This window comes from Populus trichocarpa, chromosome 10 (assembly GCF_000002775.5).
Source record: "Populus trichocarpa isolate Nisqually-1 chromosome 10, P.trichocarpa_v4.1, whole genome shotgun sequence".
Lineage (NCBI taxonomy): Eukaryota > Viridiplantae > Streptophyta > Magnoliopsida > Malpighiales > Salicaceae > Populus > Populus trichocarpa.
In genome coordinates, this window is record NC_037294.2 from 14,159,252 (window position 1) to 14,168,432 (window position 9,181).

The 9,181-nt window shown below is 33.5% G+C and overlaps 1 pseudogene; it reads right to left on the reverse strand.

The window, feature by feature from the left end:
• Positions 1 to 6,642: 6,642 nt before the first annotated feature.
• On the reverse strand, positions 6,643 to 9,181 carry LOC112328893 (pentatricopeptide repeat-containing protein At1g08070, chloroplastic-like; annotated as a pseudogene).

Below are 9,181 nucleotides of genomic sequence, written 5' to 3' on the forward strand. Positions count from 1 at the left end.
TTCAATTTTAACTTGACACCAGTTTAATATTAATGATGATATTATGCCTTTCAAATCCATACAAATCTCGAGAGATCCCTCTTGTTGAAATTGAGGTTTTTAAAAAAAAAATAAAGTTCTTCAGAAAAGTCTTACTCTTAATTAAACTTAGAACACCTTCTAGATTGCTTTTTCTATATTATTTTTTCCCCGAATTATCGAAAGGTGGTCTGGGTAGAAAAGTCTTCGTTATCCTCATAGTCTAACGCAGCTCTCCGCCATAAACTTCAATTCAACTTCCACTCGAACGTGACATTAAGAGAATGGTCTGCTTGTGCAATGATTGTAATGTATACCTTTTTGACAATGTTATCGAATAAAATCCAAACATTAGAAAAAGAGTATGAACTTATCAATCCAAGACTACATTTACCAACTACAGCATCTTAATTTCAGATACGCAATGGACATCCATTTTTGACAGAGAAACCTTTATTCTTTCTTTCTTTGACAGCAAATCCTTTTCTGGGCAGACTGCAATGCAATAACACAGGAGAAGTTAAAACAAAGTCCTGTCCTAATCAATCTCCATCACCGAATCAAATGCATTATATATCTGGTTTCACTTTAATCGCCACTTGTTTCTCAGTAGTCCAATTCCCCAACCTCCCACCTCCGGAAGAAGAAAAATCCCTTCACCAGAGCATATTAACTGGTTCGAAAGCCCTGTGCCGACCATTTTACAGGTAAGAACATGGACCGGCCACTTTGAACAAATATATATAGTCAGCCAAGCAAATATCCTTTCCTCTGCAGAAATGATTCTTCATATTTCTTTTAAGGTTTGACGGTTACACGTGCAAATGCTTCATGCCCAGATCAGCTGGAATCTCGGAAACCGTACCCAAATGGACCCACTTCAATCATGAAAACTTTAGCAACAAATCCCCAATAGCATATTAGAAAAGTGATATATTCACATCAATGTAATTAAAGTCCAAAGATGGTTGGTGTTAAGTCATTTTAGCACATGAATCTGCCATTTTTTTCGCGTACGTATAGCTCTTTCCTGCCCAGTCATTCAGTCGGCATTCCCGCACGGTTTGGCTGTTTTTCTCTGAGTTTTTTTTTCGGTGTAAGGGACCCAAGCTCCAGGCAACTACACTACAAATTATAAAGATTTGAGTAACCCCACTAATATCACTCAGAAACCAATTAGTTATGAGCACTGGAGGATTCTGAGATTACATTGCTAAGGTCTTTTCAGGATTTTGCGTTTTCAAACCGACTGCCTTGCAGACATTTTTTTTTCAGGAATATTAATTATTGTTAATTTGTTGTTTCTTCGAACAGTAATGATATTGAATTAAACTCCCAAAAAAAAAAAAAGGAGTTAAGGGCAGTACAAGAATAAGACACCGAAATAAGAAAAAATGATGATTTTTTTTTTTTAAAAAAAAAAAAACTACCACCATATGCCACCCTATATAAAGCCAAGCTGGCATCGCCACCACCAGGAGCAAACGACCTCCCTCAAAACAACATCCTAAAAACAAATAAAGCATTAAAGATACAATTTCATGTAAAGATCAAATACTGAAAAAGAGAAGCGGTTTTCAGTGCATTCTTAAGAAAATGTATCTCTCAGGAATATCAAGAAAGTGATCCTAAGCAAAGAGTGAGGTCAACTTTTGCGGGGTCATTAGGATCATAGTTTGGTGAGAGATCATAACCATCATTATCATGATCAAGAAGATCGAACTTGTAGTAAACCCACCACTCGAGGATTTGAAACTCGGAAGCCATGCGGTACTGGAAATTGGTTGTTGTTTGTAGTCATCATGAGATCAAGCTGATTGGGGTTGTCTTAGTTCAAAAATGATGGTGGACTTTAAGGGAAAGACAATGGAGAGAGTGGAGCTTTTCTTATATATAAATATATATAAACACACATATATAATTAAACTATATAACTCATTACAGGATGCGATTGATTTTTTATTTACTATGATCTTGAACCAGCAAACTATTAGATTTAATTGTCTGTTCACATAGTCATGGATGTCAGATTTCAGATCTCTTTTTTTTTTTTACATAATAACTCTAATACAAAATTGGTTAATTGTAAATTATTCATCTATATAACTCCTTAAGAATTAGAATTTTCCATAATATATGTATAATTTAAATGCATCATTTTTTTATAACTCCATTTCTTTACACCCTCAATTTAGCTATAGCATTGAAATCTTGTTGTCTTTTACTATATTCTGTCACCATTCAAGTTTCATTATTATCTAAGCATGCCCTAATTAAATTCACTTTGTGCTCAAGAAATACCCTTGTTTATTTAGCACGCAAGATATTGTTAATTCTTGAGCTTTTTGTTTCTTTTCATTTTAACTCATTTATTTAAAAATCCCATTCTAACTCCTAAGTTATTATCATCTCTTACGTATATATTTTTTTCATTTATGATCAAATTTATTTGATATTGAAGTTCATAAAAAAATCATCATATTATAGTCTTAATCTGTTATATTATAATAGTAATGTCTTATTTTTAATTTGAATAAATAATGATGTAATTGTATAGTTTTAAAATAAAGTATCAAGTTGCACTGATTGCCTATGTAAGAGTGTGTTTGGTATTGCTGTTGCTGTTGTGGTTGTGGTTTGAAAAAAATTGTTTTATAAAAAGTATTTTTAATTGAGGTTGATTTGAAAAAATATATGTTTGGTTAAAACTGTGGTTGAAATTGAGGTTGAAAAAAAAGTAGTTTAATGTGTTTGGTTAATAATGTTTTTGAAATTGAGGTTATAAAATAATTTTAAAAAATATATATTAATATTGATGGTTTTTAATTTAAATATTGTAGATTTAACTATTGTTATTACATCATGAAATAAATAATATTTTTTATAAAATATTTTTTATTGTTCCATTAAACTATCTACAATTCCATCACGTAAGAAATACATACGACAAGGACTACAGTGTTTTTGTTTCTTAAGCACGCAACAACATCAGGTAAAATATAATCAGGAATAAAATTGGAATTGCAATCAAATTCTATAAATGTTACGTCATCAAGCGATCTCTGTCTAATTTATGCAGTATCATTAAATAATGTTAAACACTAGTTTTTTTGAATAAAACACAATTAAAAAATAAAAAATAATTTTTATTTTTTATTTTACTGGGTCGGACCTGATTCAATGTATTTTTAAGCTTTGAACCGAAATCGGTCCGGTCGAAACAGTGTAGCATGGCTACACTGTTCAGTGAACAGTGTAGCCATGCTACACTGTTCGTGCTAATTAATTAGCATGAAGGGCGCAAGAAGCAGGATTCATCTGCTTTTTTTTCTCCTGTGTTTTGGACACTAAAATGTCGTGGGTCCCATGAATAGGAAATTGTTTTTTTCCTTTACTAAACGGGTTGTATCTGCGTTTTGTAAAAAACGCAGACGCAACCTCGCTACCAAACGCCCTTTAATTCTTTGAAGGCTGCAAGGGGGAAAACGTAATAAGAAAATGGTAAGGATTTTTGCCTATTTAAGGACTTGTTTGCATAATTATAAAATCTTAGGATCAAAACGTACCTGTATGTATGTGTCTAAGGAATACGTGTGATGAGTGTGTGGTGTATACTTCCTTAATATACTAATATACGTACTTATTAATTATGACTACCAGACCGGAACAGATAATTTGGAATTCTAATCCTATTTAAACTAAAATATTTTAAAATTCGAGTAAACAATACAATCATAACAAATCTCATAATTCAGAAATGGTTGTGACTCTGCATAATTAATTAAAATGTATCACAAAAGTATCGAAGCCAGAGGTTCAAAGATGCGCCTCGTCATCTTGGAAGCGAAACTAGCTATTAAAATCCAAACCCGACTGATTTCATCTCTAATCATAACCAACAAGAAATTTACACAAATAGATATATATATGCTATGGCCTTAACAAGGTGCTAGTTCACTTTATTCTTAGCAGCAAGTGTGAAAGCTGTACAGTTATAATTGATTACTCAAAAGCAACCATCCCCTCTCAAATTCCTCTAAAATCAACTTTTAATTACTTTTATATATAGTTTGGTGGGGATAAGAAGCTGTTTAATTTGTGATTAGTGAACACCTATTGTAATGGCTGCACAGCACATTTAGGTTTGGAGGTATCGCGCGGTTCAAGTGATGAATAAACGAGTCTGTTTCTTGCATTATTAATATCTGGAATCCAGATTTTAATTAGGTTAGGTTACGAAGGAAAAAATCATCAGCGTATTTGTTTGGGTGTAAATGGTCTGTCTACTTTATCAACCTTTTTTCAAAAAACACAGTACATGATTAGGTACTTGATTTGAGTCCGAGGCATGTAGTTAACAACCTTGTAAAGGAGCAATAACAATGGTGGATTGTGCATGAGCTAGTGAGGAGTATACTTTATCGACAAATCCTAGTGATAAGTGTAGTTGAAGTTGCTAGCCAGACACAGCTTGACTACTAACCAATAATGCTCAACAACAGCCATGGTGCACGAGTGTACTTAATTCATTTTATATTTATTTTATTTATTTTTGAATAAAAATTTAGTTTTTGATATTTGCGCTCATTATGACCCCATTCCCGTACGAAAGAGTCACAAAAAACCTCATTAAAGTGATGTTCGGAAATTCGGCAATTATTGTTCGTAAAAGTGTTTTTTTATTTAAAAATTTATTAAAATAATATTATTTTTTATTTTTAAAAAAATTATTTTGATATGAGCACATGTAATTTAAAAATATTTAAAAAATTAATTTTAAACAAATATTGTTTTGGCCGCGGTACTAAACAGGCCTAAATTGAAAGTGAATAAAAACAATAAATAAACAATCTTGCTTACGTGACTCCACCTGGCTTAATTACAAATCCACGTGTCATTAGGGTTCATCTTTTATAGCCACCATACTCATCATGATGAAGTGTTATTAGCCTTAATTTATTTATAAAGACTGGATCAGATAATTAAATTCGAAAATCAATGCAGAGACAAATTGGACTTAATACGTACAAAGCATGCAGTATTAGTTTAGGTTGATAATAGACGAAGGTTAAAAAATAGATTAGTCACAAAACCCTTTTCCTTTCTTTTTCCAATTATTGTTCTTTTCTCCCATTCTTTATTAAGAATGTATGTGTTTAGGTGAAAATTTAGGAGTTTAGGTCACTAAAAAAAGGACCGCATGAAACTTTATTGTTTAGAAACTCACTCACTAGACATGCTGTTGTCTGTTAAGAAAACCATGTCATAAACATCCAGTTTGTTCATGACAATGACATGCGTTCATGGAAAGATTGAGACTTCGTTTAGTGAAAAGTAATTTTTTATCAAACTAAATTTCAGAAAAATAAATTATTTTATGATGTTTGGTAGTATAATAAAAAATAAGTTAGAAAATATTTTCCAGTATTTGATTATGTTATGGAAAATAAGTTGGAAAATAAGTTATTAATATTCTATTTTTATCAAGTTTATTAAAATAATGAGGAATAAATCTTACAAATTAAAAAGTTGAATTAGAATAAAATTAAAAAAATATATAATTTTATAAATGATCTCAAATAAAATAAATAATAATCAAAATAATAGAGATAAAAAACAAATAAAAAAATTAAAAGATGAAGAAATTAAAAAAATAACAATCATTTTATAAATTATTTCAAATAAAATAAATAACAAACAAATGAATGAGGAACAAATTTGATAGATAAAAAATTTAAATTAAAAAATGATAGGGGAAAAGAAAATAATAATTATAAAAATAAGAACTAAAGTTAATATAAAAATCAAATTCTAAGGGATGAAATTGAAAAAAAAATTCAAAAAAAATTTAAATATATATATATAAAGTAATAAAAAATTTAAGAATCAAATTTGATATAATCAGCAGATAATATAATATTTATAAATTTTTCATAACTTTCAAAAAATATTTTTCGTTTAAAAAAAATATATATTTTTTTAAAAACCAAGTTAAATTTAATTAGAGATTGGAGCTGATTTAAGCGAGAGGATCTCTAGGCAAGAGGAGAGGACACCCGATTGGGCCTCATACATTGTCCGCAGTGGACTAGAAAGAGCCCAGCACCAATACCAATCTCAATAAATTCATGTTCTGGCAATCATTTGGCCCCTTTTTTCTAGTCTTTCCTCCTTATCTGAAATAATCAACCTTGCAGAAATATTTGAAACTAGCCTTTGGATATGGCTACATGCCAGGGGTGGATTTCAAGCCTTCGAACCCATTTGATATGGAAGGCACCATGCAGCTTTGCACTGCTCTTTTTTTTTTACCCCAACTTAATTTGATTGCTAGGGATAGGCTATCACATGAACAGTTAAATTAGATCGATTGGCCTCCTCCGTTTCCTCATTTCCTATCATGGCATCCATACTGGAAAAGCAGCGAGTAAAGGGTTCGATTCCATGCACTAACTGCAATTTATATGCCTCCACATAACAATAAATAAATCAAACGACATGTGAGTAAAAAAGTTGGGTTCTCTGACAGTTTTATAAGCTACATAAGATGATATGATTTCAACAATAGCAACATGGAGAAGCAAAGCCTCGTCTAGCTGAAGGAAGAAGCTTTAGAAGCGTACCTGATAATGGGGAAAAGCCCAACCAATGTTATTAGTTAAGCCTTACGCAATACAATCAAAGTAAAAGGCCGACAAGCAAGAAAATGGATGCGTTAATGTGCAATGGCTTTCACGCAAGTAGCTTAATCCATTTCCTGTTGCTTTAGAGCCCAACTACTATAGAGCTCAACCTTACTTTTGCGAAGTAAGCTTCAGCTACACGAAAAGTTGGTTTTATAATACAATTAAATTTGATTTTGTCAGTGCTCTCAAAAGGATGAGATTTTTGGAAATAATTGAAGTGGTTGAATACAAGGATCACCAATATGAATATAGCTTGCTAAATTTACCACACCCGGTGATGATTTCAACAACAGCAGGAAGCATACTGACAAGACTTACACTGTAACTACCATCATTGGTTTCTGACACCAAACAATGAATCGACCACCCAGCATGCTCTACCAGCAAGAAGTTTATGGAAAAGCTTAGGTTGTAATCAACAGCTAGTCAACTACCAGAGGGAGGAGGATCTTCGCTGGACAAAAATCTTGAGCATAAGCATCTCCGCTACAAAGATACTCTTGACTGTACCAAAGTACATAATTTCCCTGGCATGAAGCAGTTCCGTAGGTCTCTTGATTGCTTTTGAACTGCCAAAACAAGTAGCAAGGTAAATTATGTTCAAGTTCAAGGAACCCATGTTATAGGGAATAACTTAATAATGTTTCTATCATCCTCAACAAGATCTCTTCTATCTTTAGTTTCTCTCGTCCAGCCCCATATAATCTGGTCTGTATCCTGATGATCTCGTCGATTTTGTCAGTGCTCTCAAGGTGCCATATATTCGCTCCTTCTCGGGATGTCTTTCATTCAATGAATAAAACTCAACCACACAATCATTGACCTCAATCAAACTACATCCTGGTAATTTTTTTAACCCTGTTTCCCTCAGTGCAACTTTCAATCATGCTACGTCTTTCCATCTTCCAAGGTCCCAGTGCACGTTTGAAAGCATCACAAAAATTGCAAGGTTCTTTGGCTCAAATTCAATGAGTTTTCCAAGAGCCAGTTCAGCAAATTCAATATTTTTATAAACCCTACACGCCCTAAGCAATGCAGCCCAAATAAGAATCTCCTTCTATGAGCATCTTTCTGATGAAATCCACAGCTTGAGCCAAGAGACCAGCTTGCCCTAGCAAATCAACAATACAACCATAGTGTTCAATCTGAGGCGCAATTGAATATTATCGGTCATTGATTTGAAATATGATAAACCATCTTCAACCAAACCCGTGTGTGTGCAAGCACACAAAATGCCTATGAATGTGATTAAATCTAGATTCCCCCCTGCACTCTTCGTTTGAGAAAACAAATTGAAGGCATCAGCTCCGTGCCCATGCACTGCCAATCCACCAATTATCGTATTCCAGCTAATCAGATCTTTCTTATCCATGCTTTTGAACACATCAAAAGCAGTTTCCACAACACCACATTTGGCATACATATCCATCAAAGCATTCCCAACATACCATTTCCCTTGTAACCATGACTCTCTGCATACGCATGCACCCACTTGCCCAAATCAAGAGCACCTAATCTCGCACACGCAGACAACACATTCACAAGTGTGGCATCATTAGGAGCTTCATTTTCATCAACTAACATCCACTTGAAAGCGCTCAATACCTCAAAAAAAACAAGCATTACGTGTATACCCTTCAATCAACTCATTCAACAAAAAACGTTCCTTTCTGGCAACTCTTCAAACAATCCTCACAGGCTGTGCCAGCCCCATTGCTAGCATAACCATTCAAAACTGTTTTCCAAGACATAACATCCTTGTTTGGCATCTTATTAAAAAGCTCCTGCGCTCTTCCTATATCCCAAGCCTCAATATAACCTGAAATCATAGTATTCCACAACACAATATCCCGCTCGGGCGCCAAGTCAAAAAGGCGACGCGCAGTTACTAAATCACAACAAGGAATGTTGCCATTAATCATTGTAGTGCAGGCAATTAAATTCCTCTCTATCAGCTCACCAAACACCCTATAAGCAGCTTCGATTGCTTCTCCACTAGCTTGCATATCGATCAACGTAGCAGCCACAAAAGTGTTCGCTCTAAATCCACTTTTAATCACAAAACAAAGCAACTCTTCACCTTCTTTCAATGCATTAATCTTGACACACGATTTAAGAACAAGTGGAAAAGTTAAGCAATTAGGCAAGACATTCAGTCCCTTCATTTGTTTAAACAAAACTACAACTTCCTAGTGAGATTCGTTTTGTAAATAGCCTCTGAACATTACGTTCCAAATGAAGGCGTTTCTGTCAGGAATTTGATCGAACAGTTTGTGGGCGTGCTCCATTTTCTTGAATGAGTATAGGACGTGATGATTTTCTGGGGTGATATAATCTATCTGTTCGAACCCATGAGTGATAATTTGGGAGTGGATTTGGTTAAGGGGCTTGCATGATTGTAAGAGTGGGATAAACTTGTCTTCTTTCTGTGACTGTGAGGGGATTTTCCAACTACACTTGGTAAGTATCAAGTATGT